Source organism: Myotis lucifugus, unplaced genomic scaffold (genome assembly GCF_000147115.1).
Source record: "Myotis lucifugus unplaced genomic scaffold, Myoluc2.0 scaffold_29, whole genome shotgun sequence".
NCBI classification, from domain to species: Eukaryota; Metazoa; Chordata; class Mammalia; order Chiroptera; family Vespertilionidae; genus Myotis; species Myotis lucifugus.
In genome coordinates this window covers 1,253,039-1,272,512 of record NW_005871077.1, presented here as the reverse complement: position 1 = coordinate 1,272,512, position 19,474 = coordinate 1,253,039, and positions in this window count along the sequence as shown.

Genomic DNA, 19,474 nt, shown 5'->3' with positions numbered 1-19,474 from the left:
TAAAGTCACAAAGAACTGAATTCTGCCAACAAATGCATGAGTTTGGAAGCATATCCCTTCCCAGATGAGTACCTAGCCCTGGCCAACACGTTGATTGCAGAGAGTTCAAATAAACCATGTCCAGATCCTGAGCCATAGGAATTGAAAGATAATAAACGTGTGTTGTTTTTTAAGCTGCTAAGTTTGTGGCAATGTGGTTATATTGCATAACAGAATTACACTGATTTTGGTAATGGAAGTGGAGTGTTGATATAACAAATACCTGATTTTGGTAATGGAAGTGTAGTGGCAGTGAGGAGAGTCCAGAAGAATTTTGAAGACCATGATAGAGAAAGTCCAAATTGTCTTGGGCAGATTGTTAATAGAAATCTGGACATTAAGAATTCTGTCAATGGGAAGTCAAAAGAAAGTGAGAAACATGTATGTTATTGGATATAGAGAAAGAAGTATTCTTGTTAGATAGTGACATAAAGTTAGCACAATTGTCTTCTGGAATCATGTCAAAAGCAGAACTTGTAAGTGATTAACTTAATTATCAAAGTATATTTCCAAGCAAAGTGTAAAAGGTGCCTCTTGATTTTTTTCCTATTTAAAATAAAATGTGTGACAAGAGAGATAAATTGAGGAAAAAATGTTAAACTGAAAAGAACTAAAACTTGATAATTTTGAAAATTCTCAGCCTCTCCAAATGGGGAAACATGCTAATATTGAGAGACAGCTTCCAAGCATTCTCAGAAAAGTTCACTTTAGAGAAAAAACGGAGGGTGTGACTCTACAATCTTTTACTAAAATTTCAAAAAGATCAAAAGGTCAGCATTCAGTCACACAAAGAGCTCTTTAAAGATATTAAGGATATGACTCAGAGATCTTCCCAGTCAAACCACAGATCCTCTAGGATATTTAATGGCATTATCTCAGCCATCTCAGCAGAAGCCCAAGGTACAAAAGGGATTTTTAAAAAATCTGTGGGTGCAGCTTATATCTAATAGAGTGAATCCCAGGAAAAATCCATGGAAAGTCTACAAAGTTCTTGAGAAAATTGTTTCAGGAAGATTACTATCAGCTTGGAGTAAAAATACAGAGAGGACAAAATGAGAGGAGTCTGTTGTAACTCCAAATTCTACTGGTAAGAAGCAGGTTGATGAAACTACTCAGCTGCAAACATGTGTAAAATGATTCTGCACCCAATTCCAATGTCGCAGGGCAGGGTTTCTCCACACCAACACGCAATTCTCTGGTACCAGTTGGGCACCTGACATTTCAACTTAATTCTGACACTATCTACTTATAGATAACATCAGATCCCACAGGTTAAAGACTCAGCCCCACAAGACTGCACACTCCCCAATTTCAGATGCCAGTCACAAGTCTGGGTTGTCACTCATGCTTCTGACTGACTGGCTGTAGATTGGAGGTCCCAACAGTTCCTCCTTGGTTTTGATTAATTTGCTAGAATAGCTTGCAGAAATCATAAAAACATTTCACTTACCAAATTACCAGTTTATTTTAAAATCACATAACATAACTCAGCAATAGTCAGATGGAACATATGCTCAGAAAAAGATATGGGGAAAGGGCATAGAGTTCCCATGCTCTCTCCAGAGTGTCATTCTCCCTATATCTCCAATTGTTCACCAACCCAGATGTTCTCTGAACTCGCTCCTTTTTTATGGAGGCTTCACTACCTAGCCATGATTTATTAAATCATTGGCTATTGGTTTTATAACTCAATCTTCAGCCCCTCTTCTGTCCCTGGAGGTCAGGGGGTGGGACTGAAAGTTCTAACACTAATAACATAGTTGGTTCTCCTGGAAAGCAGTGTCCATCATTTGGTTACCTAAGGACTTTCCAAAAGTCATCTTTTATCACTGTTATCACTTTGATCACTGTTATCACTTTGGAAATTCCAACGGTTATAGGAGCTCTAAAACTGGGACAAAACCCAAATATATATTTCTTACTATAAATCACAATAACACAATGTACTGCCTTTCTTTTAAAAAAGGAAGAATAACTCAGAAGGTAGGACTAAGATCCTAGAAAACAATATTTCTTATAGTATAATTCTGCTGGTGATGAATTCTTTTAGTTCTTGTAAGTTTGCAAAAAAATATTTATTTGCATCACTTTCAAATAATTTCTTTTCATTGGGTATAAAATTCTAGGTTGGCAGTTTTATTTTATTTTCCAGTCTATAAATTAAAGATGTCATCCCACTTTCTTGTCACTTGCATTCTTTCCAGTAAGAAATCTGCTATCATTTTAAATTGTGTTTTGCATGTATAACTTGTCTTTTTTTTTCTGGCTGCTTTTCAGGTTTTCTCTTTATTGTTGGTTTTATGCAATTTAATTTTAATGTGATTTGTAATTTTCTTTAAGTTTTTTGTGCTTGGAGTTTGTTGAGCTTCTTATATCTGTGAGTGTATAGTCTTCATTGAATTTAATGGGGTATTTTGGCTATTTTTTTCAAGTATTTTTTTTGTTCTTCACTCTCTCTTCTTCATTAGGGACTACAATTACATGTATATTAGTTGACTCACAGTTTTTCTACCATTCATTAATGCATTCTTCATTTTTGTATTCTTTTATTGCTTTTGTTTTATTTTAAATGGTTTCTGTTGGCATGTCCTCAAGACTACTAATTGTTTCTTCTGAAATGTTTTATCTGTCATTAATACCACCCACTGTATTTTCATATCAGACATTGTAGTTTTTGTTTCTAAAAGTTTAATTCAGGTCTTTCTTTATATATTCTATGCCTCTGCTTTATTTATTGAGCTATGGAAAACAGGCATAATAACTGATTTAATGTGCTTTTCTGCTAATTTTAACACCCGTATTTTTTTCATGGATTTATTTATCTTTTATTATATGTCATACTTTCTTGCCTTTTTAAATGCCTGGTAATTTTTTATTGCATTAATTATGAATTTTACTTTGCTGGATTCTGGACATTATTGTATTCCTCTAAATATTTTTTTATTTTATTCTGATAAGCAATTATATTGCTTGAAAGAATTTAAACTTTTATGTCTTACAGCTAAGATTATTTTTAGAAAGGACAGAGCAGTGTTTAATCCAGGGCTAATTGTTTTCTACTACTGAGACAATACTCTTCCAAGTACACTTCACAATGCAATTTATAAGATTTTCTTCTCTGGGTTGTGGTTACAAGCATCATTTTCATCTCTGTGTGGGCACCAGCTACTGTTCCCTCTACTATTGTCAGGATACTTTCTTCTTCCAGCCTCAGAGAAATTCTAGAGGTAATGAGCTAATCAGTATTCTGATTAATACTCCCAGAGGACCCTTTGAAGCTATTCAGAGTTCTTCCTTTATGCAGCTTTTCCTCTCTGGTACTCTGCCCTACCAACTCTCGCCAACATTCTCTCCCTGAATTTTCAGCTCCATCTCCTAAATTCAGGAGTTCTCTGGGTTCCACCTGGGTTGCCCTTCCATGTGTCACAGCCTAAAACATGTATAAGGCAAAAACTGGGGCATTCATAGGACTTGGCTCTTATTTTCTGTCTCTGAAAAATCATTTTTCTTTCTTTTTTTATTTTGTTTTATTGCTTAAAGTATTACAAAGAGTAGTACATATGTTTCCTTTTTTCCCCCTTGACCTTCCCCCAGCCTCCCCTACCCCCCAGTGTCTTGTGTCCATTGGTTATGCTTATACGCATGCATACAAGTCCTTCGCTTGATCTCTTACCGCCCCCTCTCCAACCCTCCCCGGCCTTCCCGCTGTAGTTTGACAGTCTGTTTCGATGCTGCTCTACCTATGTATCTATTTTTGTTCATCAGTTTATAAGGGTCTTTATTATCCATAAATGAGTGAGATCATGTGGTATTTTTCTTTCATTGACTGGCTTATTTCACTTAGCATAATGCTCTCCAGTTCCATCCATGCTGTTGAAATGGTAAGAATTCCTTCTTTTTTACAGCAGCATAGTATTCCATCGTGTAGATGTACCACAGTTTTCTGATCCATTTATCTGTTGATGGGCACTTAGGCTGTTTCCAAATCATAGCTATGGTAAATTGTGCTGCTATGAACATAGGGATGCATATATCCTTTCTGGTTGGAGTTTCTGGTTTCTTGGGATATATTCTTAGGAGTGGGATCACTGGGTCAAATGGGAGTTCCATTTTTAACTTTTTGAGGAAACTCCATACTGTCTTCCATAGTGGCTGCACCAGTCTGCATTCCCACCAGCAGTGCACGAGTGTTCCTTTTAATCCACATTCTCTTCAGCACTTCTCGTTTCTTGATTTGTTGATGATAGCCATTCTGACAGGTGTGAGATGGTACCTCATTTTAGTTTTTATTTGTATCTATCAGATTATTAGTGACTTTGAGCATGTTTTCATATGTCTCTTGGCTTTCTGAATGTCCTCTTTCGAAAAGTGTCTTTAGGTCCTTTGCCCATTTTTTGATTGGATTGTTTATCTTCCTTTTGTTAAGTTGTAAGAGTTCCCTATAAATGTTGGAGATTAAATCTTTATTGGTGATAACATTGGCAAATATGTTCTCCCATGCAGTGGGCTTTCTTGTTGTTTTGTTGATGGTTTCTTTTGCTGTGCAGAAGCTTTTTATTTTGATGTAGTCCCATTTGTTTATTTTCTCTTTAGTTTCCAATGCCCTAGGAGCTGTATCGGTGAAGAAATTGCTTCGGCATATGTCTGAGATTTTGTTGCCTTTGGATTCCTCTAGTATTTTTATGGTTTCCCGTCTTACATTTAAGTCCTTTATCCATTTTGAGTTTATTTTTGTGTATGGTGTCATACACAAAACTAGATCACTTTTCTTTCTTGCTTAATGTCCAGTGTCTTAAAAACCATCATTTCACCTTAACCAGTTTGGCTCAGTGGATAGAGCATCGGCCTGCGGACTGAAAGGTCCCAGTTTCGATTCCGGTCAAGGGAATGTACCTTGGTTGCGGGCATATCCCCAGTAGGGGGTGTACAGAAGGCAGCTGATTGATGTTTGTCTCTCATTGATGTTTCTAACTCTCTATCCCTCTCTCTTTCTCTCTGTAAAAAATCAATAAAATATATTAAAAAAACATCATTTCATGTCCAGTTTTTTTTGATGTTTCACACAAAAGGTTAAATCTAGTTACTGTTATAACTAGAATCTCAATAGCATTTCTTTTGCTTCTTTTTATTTTTTATCCCTCTTTTGAAATTCTCATCACTTTCTCTATATTGTTTACGTTTTCTACTACATCCTCTAGCATACTTATCACTATTATTTTTAAACTAGAGGCCCAGTGCATGAAATTTGTGCACTGGGGGGGAGGGAGGTGTCCCTCAGGCCGGCCTGCACCCTCTCACAGTCTGGGACCCCTCAGGGGATGTCCACCTGTCAGCTTAGGCCCCTGAGGATTGGGCGTAAGCTGGCAGGTGGAGATTCCTTTCGCAGTCTGGGACCCCTTGCTCCTTACCGCCCACCTGCTTGCTGCTCCTTAGTGCTGCTGCGGAGGAAGGAGAGGCTCCGCCACTGCCATTGCACTCGCCAGCTGTGAGCCCAGCTTCTGGCTAAGCAGCACACCCCCTGTGGGAGCGCACTGACCACCAGAGGGCAGCTCCTGCATTGAGCATCTGCTCCCTGGTGGTCAGTGTGCATCATAGTGACCGGTCGTTCCACCAGTTGTTCGGCTGTTCTGTCAATTTGTATATTAGGGTTTCATTATATATGATGAGTTTTTACTGGCTATTTATTCTCTTAACCAAGAGTCAGATGTTTTGTTTTTCATCTTCAAATGTCTTATGATTTTTGTTGTATAACGGATACTATAAAAAAGCAAATAATATTTCTAGAAGATGTCATGTTCATTCTGCAATACTTCAAAATTGGAGAGTTAAGTCCATCTAATATGTAGTCAGCCTGAGTCTCAGATTTGCTTCAGTTTTAGTTTGATTCAATTTTCCATGGAATTTAGAAATTTTGAGAGGTCAATTTTTCCCTTCAACAGGTCTTAGAATCTAGAACCTGATAGAGTCCAGAGATTTCTTTTTTTTTTAACTTTTTAAAAAATTGATTTCAGAGAGAGGAAGGAAGAGGAAGAGAGAATTAGACACATCAATGATGAGAGAGAATCATCAATCAGTTGTCTCCTGCACTGGAGATTGAGCCCTCAACCTGGACATGTGCCCTGACTGGGAATGGAACCATGACCTCCTGGGTCTTAGATTCAACCACTGAACCACACTAGCTAGGCCAGAGATTTATTAATGCTTTACTCAAAGGTGCAAGTTTTCTAAAACATAGTTGAGGTCTCTTTGCCTTATAGCCTGGCCTCTAGGGTCACTGATGAGTTCTCTGTGTCTACCTTCGAATTTCTGTCCCTGTGACATCTGAAAATTGCAATGCTTCCCCTTCTCCATTCGGTAACTGAAAGTCCACAATGCCTCAATGGTGTTCTCTCAGCTCTCCTGTTCTGCCCTCCACCTCTAGAAAGAAGCTGCCTTGTACTCTTACAAGATCTCTTATGCCTAATGGGGGATCTCTTTCATCTCTCTGGTCCCAGAATTCAATATATTGCCCATGAAATTGGTAAAGACTTGTATTTAGTTGGTAGGTGGATACATATATGTTCTGTACCTTGGGGGTCCCCATCATTCTAATTTTTTATATTATATCATACACAGTCATTACAAATTTCTTACAAGTTTGGTGGGTTTCTTCTTATTACCTATAGTTGATTTCTTCTATTTCCATTGATTCTTCTTGTTTTGGTCATTAGGGCAAGAGTGACAGTCTCTTTTTGCTTTCTATATCATAACCAAAAACAGAGACACCCTAAACTTTTCTCTTAATACCCTATTTTATAAAAAAAAAAATGAAAAGTGCCTCCTTTTCACAGAAGTTAAGCATTTTTGTCATAGGTGAAATTCCATCTCTCATTGAGTTTGCCTGACTTCCCTGAGGATTAGGAGGGCTAAGACAGAGAATTTGGGAATTTCTAGATTTCAAAGGAAACAGGAATTATTCTGTTCAGTTCTCTAATTGATACTTCTTACTTGAGAACACACCCACCAAAGTGGTTTTGTTTGGATGTGTTTTTAGAGTCCATGTGGCTAAGTATGATTATCTCTGACTATAGTTGAACAAGCAGTCCCAACTGTATAATTACTCATTTATCTCTCTCTGAATTTTGAACATTAAACCAAACCAACATCTAGAAACTTTCCATGTGCCCAATGAGCTTTGTCTGGTCTGGCCCACACTCAGGGTTGGAACTTGGACTGTGCCATCTTTTTTCAGAATGGATCAATTCATATGAAATCAGGATCCCTGGTCTTACTTGATTATTAAGTTGCTTAATTGAGGTTTGGGTTATTTTATTTTGTTTGTTTATTTTTTGAACACATATTCATTAGTTTTTGTTTTATTTTGTTTTTGCTCTGTGATCTGTTGTGGCAATGAAAGTTGAGAAGAAGCCGAGCTCATGGTAGCAGACAAACACTCTCTAATAGTGGTTTTTTTACATTTTTAAAAATAGGACCTATAAATCCTAAAGAATTTACTCATTTTATTGGCCAAGAGAAATGTACTGTGGTTAATGTAGTTATACAAAATTATGTTAGTTATTTATTCACAGTGGCAGTAAATACTAACAAGAGACATGTGATTTTACTTGTTTATAATGCACAGATTAGCACATCTGATGACTACTATGGAATTTGTTCTGTGATAAGAAATCACTAGGGTGGCTGGTAGGATGGCAGTGAGGAAGAGCATGTGAATGAATGAAGGAGTAAAAGGGGTGTGTGTGGACGTGGTGTGTGTGTGTGTGTGTGTGTGTGTGTGTGTGTGTGTGTGATGGACATCTAGATCTTGCAGAATATTCAGGGGCTGGTGGAACGGGTTTGCATATCAGGGAAGCCTCTACTACTGCTGTAATCTATTCCACAGAGGCTGTGCCATCTTGAAGGAGAGAGTTTCTGTGACCGGTAACCCAGCCTCACCTCCATTCAGTGTGTTTTCAGACACCACCTGGAATCCAATAGCCACTCCCCTGAGGGCTCCTACAGCTGAGGACTCCTGTGAGTTCCAGAGGGAACTCCCTCCCCCTAGCCAGACTACTTAGCCCTGGGCACCGTAACCATGCATGTGAAAAGCTGACCCTTACAAAGCCCCAGGTTTGGTGACTGCATGTGCAAACAGTCTTATGCAGCAGCCCCAGGCTCAGTGATCACATATGAACAGCCAAGACTTACATAGCAGCCACAGGCACTGTGACCACTCCAGCAGCCATGCAAGCAGCTGCTGCCTATGACGACCAGAGGAACAGACACTACCCATGATCACACAAGAAGCAGCCACCCAGGGGACCGCTCAAGGAGCAGCCATCCCGTGACTGTGCGAGGAGCAGCCACCATGCGAACAGCCACTGCCCCATGACCACACGAGGAGCAGCTGCTGCCTATGACCATGCAACCCACCACCAAGCCCACTGCTTCAGCCACAAGTCCTGTGCAACTCAACACCTAGATCTTTTGGTGAGAGCAAAAATGGGGAGACAGAAGAACAATCCCCAAAGGAAAGAAAAGGTGGAATCACCAGAAAAGGAACTAAATGAAATAGAGGCATGCAATATGTCAGAAAAAGAATTCAGAATAAGGGTCATACAGTTCATAAACTGGAAGGATAAGAAAAATCAACAATCTATGTAAGAATCAGGAGGAAATAAAGAGTGATATAGCTACAATAAAAAATAATATGGAAGCTTTCAACAGTAGACTAGGAGAAATGGAGGACCAAATTAGCGAATTAGAAGACAGAAGCAAAACACACCCAAACTGAACTGCAATTGGAGAAAAAAATCAAAAGACAGGAGTAGAGCCCGAGGGAGCTTTGGGACAACATTAAACATACATACGTATAATAGGGGTGCCAGAATGACAAGAAGAGGAGCAAGGGTTAGAAAACCTACTTGAAGCAATAATGTCAGAAAACTTCCCTGATTTGGGGAAGAAAAAAGTCACACAAGCACAGAGAGTCCCAAACAAGATGAACCCCAAAAGACCAACTCCAAGACATGTCATAATTACAATGGCAAATGTTAATGACAAAGAGAGAATCTTAAAGGCTGCAAGAGAGGCAGAAAGTTACCTACAAAGGAACTCCCATTAGATTATCAAATTATTTCTCAACAGAAACACATCAGGCCAGAAAGGAATGGAAAGAAGTATACGAAGTGATGCAAAGCAAGGGACTAAATCCAAGAATACTCTATCCACAAGGCTATCTCAAAATTGAATGGAAAATCATGAGCTTCACATACAAAAAGAAAGCTAAGGGACTTTTTTTTTATCACTACCAAACCATCAATGCAAGAAATGCTAAAGAAACTGCTTTAAAAAGAAGGGGGAGGGGAAGGAAGAAGGAATACAGGCACACACACAAAAAATGACTACAAACAAGTAGCTATCAATAATAACTTTAAATGTAAATGACTTAATGCTCCAATCAAAAGTCATTGAGTGGCTGAATGGATAAGAAAACATCATCCATATATATGCTGTTTACAAGAGACCCACCTCAGAGCAAGAGACTCACACAGACTGAAAGTGAAGGGATGGAAAAATATCTTTCAGGCAAATGGAAATGAAAAAAAAGCTGGGGTAGCAATACTTATATTGGACAAAATAGACCTCAGAGTGAAGGCCATAACAAGAGATAAGGAAGGCCACTTCATAATACTAAGGCAATCAATATAACAAGAGGATATAACTCTGGTAAACATATATGCACCTAGTGCAGGAGCATCCAGATATATAAAAAAAGTCTGGAAGGTATCAAGGGAGAGATCAACAGCAATAGGATCATTGTAGGGGATTTTAATACCCTACTGACATAACTGGATAAATCCTCTAGACAAAAAAATCAGCAAAGAAACAGCAATCCTAAATGATTCACTAGATCAGATGGACTTAATTGACATCTTCAGAACATTTCACCCGAAAGCTATAGAATATACATTCTTCTCAAGTTCACATGGGACATGTTCAAAGATAGATGACATATTGGGTCACAAGCGAAGTCTCTCCAAATTCAAGAAGATTGAAATCATATCAAGAGTCTTCTCAGACCACAGTGGCATAATATTAGAAATCAATTAAAATAAAAACAAACAAAAAAATTCAAACACTTGGAGGCTGAATAGCATGCTATTAAATAATGATTGGCTTACAAAAGAGGTCAAAGAAGAAACTAAAAACATTCTGGAAATGAATAACAATGAAAGCACAACAATCCAAAACCTATGGACACAGTGAAAGCAGTCCTGAGAGGGAACTTCATAGCATTACAGGCCTACCACAAAAAAAATAAAATAAAATAAATAAAAAATAATAATAAAAATAACTGGTAATAAATTATCTAATTCTACAACTTAAAGAATTAGAAAAAGAGCAACAAGAAAAACCAAGCATGAGCAGAAGGAAGGTAATAATAAAGATCAGAGCAGAAAAAAATGACATAGAGACAAAAAAAAGCAACACCAATACAATAGATCAATAAAACCAAGAGCTGGTTCTTTGAAAGGATAAACGAGATTGATAAACGTCTAGCCAGGCTCACCAAGAAGCAAAGAGAGAGGACACAAATAAACAAAATCAGAAATGAAAGAGGCGAAATAACAACAAACACCAGAAAATAAAAAAGATTGTAAAAAAATACTATGAAAAACTCTACTCCAAAAAACTAAATAACCTAGAAGAAATGGACATATTCCTAGAAAAATATGGCTTTCCATAACTCAAACAAGAAGAATAAAAAAATCTCAATAGGCCAATAACTAAAGAGTAAATCGAAGCAGTCATCAAAAACCTTCCAGCAAACAAAAGCCCAGGGCCAGACGGCTTCACAGAAGAGTTTTACCAAACATTCAAAGAAGAACTAAAATCTATTCTTCTCAGACTATTCCAAAACATTCAAGAGGAAGGCACACTTCCAATCTCTTTCTATGAAGACAGCATTACCCTAATCCCAGAACCAGATAAAGACACCACAAAGAAAGAGAATTACAGGTCAATAAGCCTCATGAACATAGATGCTAAAATCATCAACAAAATTCAAGCAAATTGATCCAGCATTACATTAGAAAGATCATGCACCATGACCAAGTGGGATTTATTAGAGCAGTGGTTCTCAACCTGTTCGGTCACGACCTCTTTGGCGGTCGAACGACCCTTTCACAGGGGTCGCCTAAGACCATCCTGCATATCAGATATTTACATTATGATTCATAACAGTAGCAACATTACAGTTATGAAGTAGCAATGAAAATAATTTTATGGTTGGGTCACAACATGAGGAACTGTATTTTAAGGGCCAGAAGGTTGAGAACCACTGTTAGAGGGATGCAAGGCTGGTACAATATCTGAAAATCAATAAATGTGATATATCACATCAATAAATTAAGAGACAAAAATCACATAATCATTTCAATTGATGCAGAAAAGGCATTTGACAAAACCCAACACCCTTTCCTGATAAATGCTCTCAGCAAAGCGGCAATAGAGGGATAATACCTTAACACATTGTGGACCAGTAGTTTTATTGCTAGCTTAACTCAGTGGCCAGATAAATTTCTATTGAATGAGTATAAAAACGTTTACATAAATGTTAAATGCACGCTTTAAAATTAAATAGCCATTGCATTTTGAAGTTATTTATTACATGTGCTTACAAGCTAATATCTTTTTAAAGTATGATACTTTGTAAAACACTGTGCAATATGAAGCAAGAATTCTCGTGATCCATCTGCAATGTGTTACCATAATAAAAGCCTTATATGACAAACCTACAGCCAACTACATACTCAATGGGAAAAAACTAAAACCATTTCCCCTAAGAACAAGAACAAAACAGGAATGCCCAATTTCACCACTCCTGTTTGACATAATACTGGAAGTGCTAGCCATAGCAATCAGACAAGAAGAATAAATAAAAGGCATCTACATTGGAAAAGAAGAAGTAAAATAGTCATTATTCACAGATGACATGATATTGACATAGGAAATCCTTAAGACTCTATCAAAAACTACTATAACTAATAAATGAATTCGGCAAGGTAGCAGGATACAAAATTAACACCCTTAAATCTATGGCTTTTTTATACACCAATAATGAACTCACCAAAAGAGAAACTACAAAAACAAAAACCAATCCCATTTACCATTTCAACAATGAAAGTAAGATACCTAGGAATAAATTTGACCAAAGAGGTAAAGGACCTGTACCTAGAAAATTACCGGATGCTGAAAAAAGAGATAGAGGAAGACATAATCAAATGGATGAATATACCATGTTCATAGATTGGACGAATCAACATCATTAAAATGTCCATACTACCCAAAGCAATCTATAGATTCAATGCAATTCCTATTAAAATATCAATGGCATACTTCAAAGAACTAGAGCAAATACTCCAAAAATTCATCTGGAATTTTAAAAAAAAAAGACTCTGAATAGCTGCAGCAATCTTGAGAAAGAAAAACAAAGTTGGAGGGATCACAATAACAGATATCAAGATATACTACAAAACCATTGTTCTCAAAACTGCCTGGTACTGACACAAGAACAGACATATAGACCAATGGAACCGAACAGATAACCCAGAGATCAACCCAAGCCATTATGCTCAATTAATATTTGACAAAGGCGGCAAGAGCATACAATGGAGTCAAGACAGGCTCTTCAATAACTGGTATTGGGAAAATTGGATAGATACTGGTACATGCAAAAAAATGAAACTAGATCACCAACTTACACTATACACAAAAATAAACTCAAAATGGATAAAGGACTTTAATGTAAGATGGGAAACCATAAAAATCCTAGAAGAAGCATAGGCAGCAAAATAGCAGACATTGTCATAGCAATATCTTTTCTGATACAGCTCCTAGGGCAATGGAAACTAAGGAGAATAAACAAATGGGACTACATCAAAATAAAAAGCCTCTGCACAGTGAAAGAAACCATCCACAAAAAACAAGAAAACCCACTGCAAGGGAGAACATATTTGCCAATGTTATCGCTGATAAGGGTTTAATCTCCAGAATTTTTAGGGAACTCATACAACTTAACAAAAAGAAGATAAACAATCCAAGAAAAAAAAATGGGCAAAGGACTTAAATAGACACTTTTGGAAAGAAGACATACAGAAGGCCACGAGACATATGAAAACATGCTCAAAGTCACTGGTCATCAGAGAAATGCAAATCAAAACAACAATGAGGTACCATCTCACACCTTTCAGAATGGCTATCATCAATAAACGACAAATGCTGGAGAAAATGCAGAGAAAAAGGAACCCGCTTGCACTGCTGGTGGGAATGCAGACTGGTGCAGCCACTGTGGAAAACAGTAAGGCATTTCCTCAAAAAATTAAAAATGGAGCTCCCATTTGACCTAGTAATCACACTTCTACAAATATACCCCAAGAAAACAGAAACATCAATCAGAAAGGATATATGTACCCCTATGTTCATAACAGCACAATTTACCATAGCTAAGATTTGGAAGCAGCCTAAGTGCCATCAGCAGATGAGTGGATTAGAAAACTGTGGTACATCTACACAATCGAATACTACACTGCTTTAAAAAAGAAGGAATTCTTACCATTTGCAACAACATGGATGGAACTGGAGAAAATTATGCTAGTGAAATAAGCCAATCAGAGAAAGATAAATATCACATGATCTCACTCATTTGTGGAATATGATGAATAACATAAACTGATGAACAAAAATAGAACCAGAGTCATAGAAGCATTGAACAGACTGTCCAACCTATGATGGAAGGCAGGGGGTGAGGGAGTAAGAGATCAACCAAAGGATTTGCATGCATGCATATGAGCATAACCAATGGAGCAAAAACGGGGGACGGGTGTGAGGGCATGTGCTGGGGGGTGGGGTTGGCCAGGGAGTCCTCAAAGGGGGAAAAAAGGAGACATGTAATTACATACTTTAAACAATAAAGAATTTAAATTTTTAAAAAAGAAAGAAAACACTAGTATCTTTGATGTATCATTGCAAAGCAAGTGAACCTCTTCTCTGATCTTTGTATGTATCCTGTTGACCATTTTGAGCTTTTCCTCAATAAAATTTAAAAGAAAATGATTTACTAAAAGTTGGTATTATATGTGCCTATTTTATGCATAAAGGTATACATCAATAAAAATCTTTTAATTGCAGCCTTTTTTTAAAGAGTGCAGGTGCTTTATCTCATTTAAAACTCATCACATTCTGAGTTCTCAGCCATGTGCCCACAGGCTCCATGTATGCTCGTGAACTAGTCAGTTGACTCTTGTTCCCTGTCAGGGGGCTTGAATAGCTCTGGGTAGAGGAAGGGATTAGCTATGCCACTCTGAAATATGCCACTATGGAATAAGAATTATTTTGAGTAAAATCCAATTGAACAGGAAAAGCTTTCCGCCCTTCCACTATCTGCCTAAAAGTAGGGCATATATGTCCCCTGTTTACTAGTAGGTGTCTCTCACTCTTCAGCGGGAAGGGAGGAACTACCTTTATTAGCAGAGATGGAGACGGCACTGGGATGAGGCTGCATAGACACAACTAACTAACTAACTAACTAACTAACTAACTAATTAACCCTTATCAACCATTAGTTTCCCTTATATATTTTCCTTCCCACAATTTATCATCCCTAGAAGCTCAAACCCCCTTTCTTTTGTCTTGTCACTTCTTCATAATTTAATGCCCTTTGTTAAAATGGTAGCTAAATTCCTGAGTTTAACTACTTCTTTGGACTCTCATTTCCTTTCTGTGAAGTACTATGTGTATATAGACATAAAAATATTAACATCAAATAAAATTTGTATGTCTTTTTTCCTCTTAACGCTGAGGAAAGATCCATGTACCATAGAATCTGAGGTTCCAAAAGGAAAACAAGGCACAGTACAGAGTCATGAATATGGCACCTGGAGTAGGCTGCCCTCTGTAAAGGGGGCTCTGGTCCCAATTACAATTCAGCAGAAGACAGACCAGCCCTCCTGTGCTCTTCCTGAATCTGCCTCACATCCAAGGTCAAGGACAAGGACAAGGTCTGACTTTCCAAGCATCTGGCCACTGGATTCTTCCATGAGAAATTTAATACCCCACTGTTCCTGTCTCCTTCTCTATTTGTGAAATTCTGGGTCTCCAAACTTAGAGATCCCTGGCCCATGGAAGGAATAGGTGGGCAGTACCTGGGGCCATCAAGAGTGGCCCTGAGCCAGTCAAGGCCTTAACTGCTAAAGAACTAGTGGGCATCATGGTGCCCCAGCAAACCCAACCTGCCACAGAGCAACAGAAGGGCCAGCGTCACCCTGTGCTCCGCCCTCTTCTCCTCTGTCCCTCTCTTTCTGATCTCTCAACTGGCTTGCCTTTGATCTCAGCACAGAAAACTCAGGCTCATTATAAGCCTGCATATACTCTAATGACAAGAATAGAGACAAAAGTAATTAGAGATGAACATTAAATGGCCAAACCCAGCACCCCAGCAGGACCAGAAAGGGCAGCCAGGACGAGTCAATCAGCTCCAGAAACAGAAGTTTGTTTCAAGCCATCTAGGATGTGGCTTTGTTGTTCCCAAGGTCTTTTCTTTGTGGCAAAATACCTCAGCGTGGGCCACTTCAACAGAACTGTGAAGCCCTCCGCCTATCTCCAGTCTTCCCTTTAAACAACAGGACCCGAGGCCTTCACAAAGTTCTTGTCAGGTTCCCAGTGAGCCCCAGGCTGCTTCTCCTTTCCTCTCTGATTTCAGAAATGAACTTTGATATCAGTCATGTACACCTTAGTGAGAATTTTCTTTCTTAAAAATTGGATTAGAGTCCAATGTGGCAACCACTTAGCTAAGTGAATTAAGACAAGCACTTCCAATATCAGCACTGAAGAGAAAGGAAGTACATGGTAAAGCCATTTCAAAATGTCTTACTGGGTAATAGCTGCAAAATTCATGTTCTGGAAAATGCACATCATTAATTTCACTTGCAGCCTAGGCCGGGTGTAATTGGTTCCTGCCTGCGGCAGGCTCTTGAACTAAATGGTCTGGCAGGAAGGCTGCACCCATATTTGAGTCCTTTTTGCACACTATCCTGTTATTTTATGATTGATATAATATTATCCTGGAGTTCTGTGAGATTTTATGTTTTAACTCAGTGATGACGAACCTTTTGAGCTTGGCGTGTCAACATTTTGAAAAACCCTAACTTAACTCTGGTGCCGTGTCACATATATAAATTTTTTTATATTTGCAACCATAGTAAAACAAAGACTTATATTTTTGATATTTATTTTATATATTTAAATGCCATTTAACAAAGAAAAATCAACCAAAAAAATGAGTTTGCCTGTCACCTCTGACACGTGTCATAGGTTAGTCATCACTGTTTTAACTGGAAACAAATATTGAAAGCAAGGAGTTTATTTTTTTTTATAATGATCAAGTACAATGTTATTACCAATGATCCCAATCTGAATCACTTGCAGTTACCAGGAAAAAGTCTCTACATACCAACATTGCAGCTCTTTACTCTGAAGTGTGAACCAAGATCAGGCACACAGGCAGCATTTTTCATTACCGTGGGGCAAGCCTCCAATCAACCATCAGAGTGGAGCCTTCTAGTCTCCAGCAAGTCATTATGTACTTAGGATTATCATTAATTTTCTCTCCCTGAAGTGCTTCTAATAAATGTGAGGGCTGTGGGCTAGCAGCAGTCTATACATTCACTGATAAAAGGTTCTATGTTCAATTTTCTAAAAATGCCCTTAGAGAATCTGCAATTTCCTGCCTCTTCCTAAGAAGAAACTGAAGTTGTGCTGCCTTCAAAGAGGGCGAACGGGGTCCCCTTGGTGTAAACACTTCTGAAGTTTGGAAGGAGATGCCACCGGGACATTTTGGAGACTTGGAACCTTTGCTGGCCGTTCCCTTTTGAGGACCGACATTGCAGACAGAGACGTTTTTATTTGCTGCAGACTTAAGAATTATACAAGCCAATGTCTGTGTGGCTTCTGCTTCTCCATCCCATTTCTATTAGCACAGCGTGGCCTCCCAGCTGGGAATCTATGTGAGCTCCTACAAGTCCTGCTCCCCCCAGAGCCGAAGACCCAGCTCTGGCTTTTTCAGGTGAGTACTCACTGCCCGGGACTCAGCTGACTCAGCTCATTCTCTTGGCCACATCCTCAGGTGCCACATGTGATTGAGGACATCAGCTCTCTTAGACACACTGCTGCATTAAAGCAAGAATCCATCCAATCAGCCGGGCTACCTTGTGTCAGCTGAGGGAGGGAAGGACACAGAGGCTCCCAGGAGAAGTGGCTTTGAGCAGACAATGTGTTCACACATACACTTCTGTAGCATTATCTTTTATTAAGCTTTAGAGACTTTGGACATTTGTTGTCAAGCTTTAAAGTTTTAATGACATTATTGTCATGAACTGGAATTGGTTGTGGATGTTTCAGGGTATTCAAATAATGCCTTCTATGTGGGGCCCTTGTAAAGGAACACACTGGAGCTTTGAGCACATTTATTCTTCCTCATATTGGTAATAGAGTCCCACCTATATTGACCAGCACACCTACATCTGCCTGAACTCCATGCTTGCTGCTGCAAATAGCATGGCAGATGACCCTAGTATCCAAGCAGAGAGCTCTGTCCACAGACAAGAATATTCCTGAATTTCCACATGTTCTAATATAGTTCAGATGTATCTATCACCTAACAAGCCTAGCAGACTTAGTTTTGTTTTTGTTTCATTATCCAAATGAATAATTACATCTTGGGCACCAGAGTGTGACAGTTAGTTTGCAACCTAATAGTTTGGTCATAAGGGACCAAGTCAGCTCCATAGATAAACTCTGCATGCAGGCCTCAGGGTATTTCAATGGCAGATAAATGAGGCTTTTCTTCAAGAGAGCGAGAGAAACAGCTGGACATTCTGGACAAGGTGGCAGGAAGCATAGGCGCTATTTAGACTAGGACACGTATGCACCCTGTGTCTTGGTAGGCATCCTCTGAGTTTAAAGTTTTTATTATTAGAGGTTTTCAGTCATCTGTGGAGTTGTTGGGGTTTGGGGAGAAACTTGGGGTGTAAGAATCAAGAGAAAGACCCCGTGAGACTGCACTTACCCCCTGTTTCACCCCGAGCCTCTCCTGCCTGACTTGTAGATTGTGGCTGAGTAGGATTTGTTTTAAATAAAGATTTTTACTGCTTATAAAGCAGCACCATAAAACAGCTTGAAAAATTCTGGATTAGTCACTCTCAAGGGCCTTTCCCCATTCTAGCATTGTAAGATTTTTGGACTCTATAGCTATCCTGAATGTAAACCCCGTAGCTTGACCCTCACTGAGGGACACCGATAAATCCATTCTGTCACCATGACTAGGTGCTGGCTGAGTCTGCAGGGACACACAGGACAGCCTGGGGTCCTTTGAAATGAAATGTCAAGCCAGCCAGGTTGGGGGCACATAATAGAAGAGCTGAAAGAACACTGTGAGTGAAAAATTTAAGTTGATCCCTTCAGCCTGAAGAAATTTCAGTTGGAGAAGGAAAAACATAAAGGGCTTTTGAAAGAGTAGATAAGGAGTCTTTGCCAATTCTGTTCCCCATCCTTCCACCCCAGGATCCCCCAAGCCCTGCGAATGTAACTGTCAAGATATTCCAGTACCTTTGGGATATCCAGCAGTGAATGTGCTGGTATAGCATGTTGGTCAAAATTCTTGTTCTAGATTCTCTGACCAGTTCAGAAAATCTCTTACTAATTCCTTTTCCTAACTGCTCCTACCTTCAGTTCATGAAACTCCTATCCTTTTACTAACCTGGACAAATCAATAATAGCTGGTCCTCATCTCTAGAAATTTAGTTCCTAAGGATGAACCTGACATTGCAGTAGTTGTACACTACAAAAAGCCAGTCCATTTTATTTAGAAGATTAGTTAGTTGAGGAAGGTCTTTATCATATATGACATTAAACAACTAATTCATTGGCTTCAAAATGTTTTTCAATCAATTCTTTTGAAGTTAGGTAGATACACCCTATGTGTGGGAATAGCTATCAAACATGCTGTGTCATTGACGCATTATGTATTTGGTATTGGGTACCTCATGTAAAAGTGTCAGGCATAATAGGAAATCTAATGTGCCCTTTCAAAAAGGAACTGATAGAATGAAGCCTTCTTTCTGTGTTGCCATGTGATTTACATACTATTTCTATACTATTATATATTCACTTATAAATGCTTTGTGAGATAATACATCTTTTTCATTATGTAATTGTACTCAAATTCAAGACTCAGGGCCAGAAACATGTGACACTAAAGTTTGCTTTAAGATGAGGCTATCATATTGTCACAGGGGAAGAACTCTAAGTCATATGCCATAGATCTTAATCCCAGATATTGTTGTGTATCTGCAGAGAGAACTGCTCAGCTTGTGTTGGTTGAATGCTGTTCTGAAGT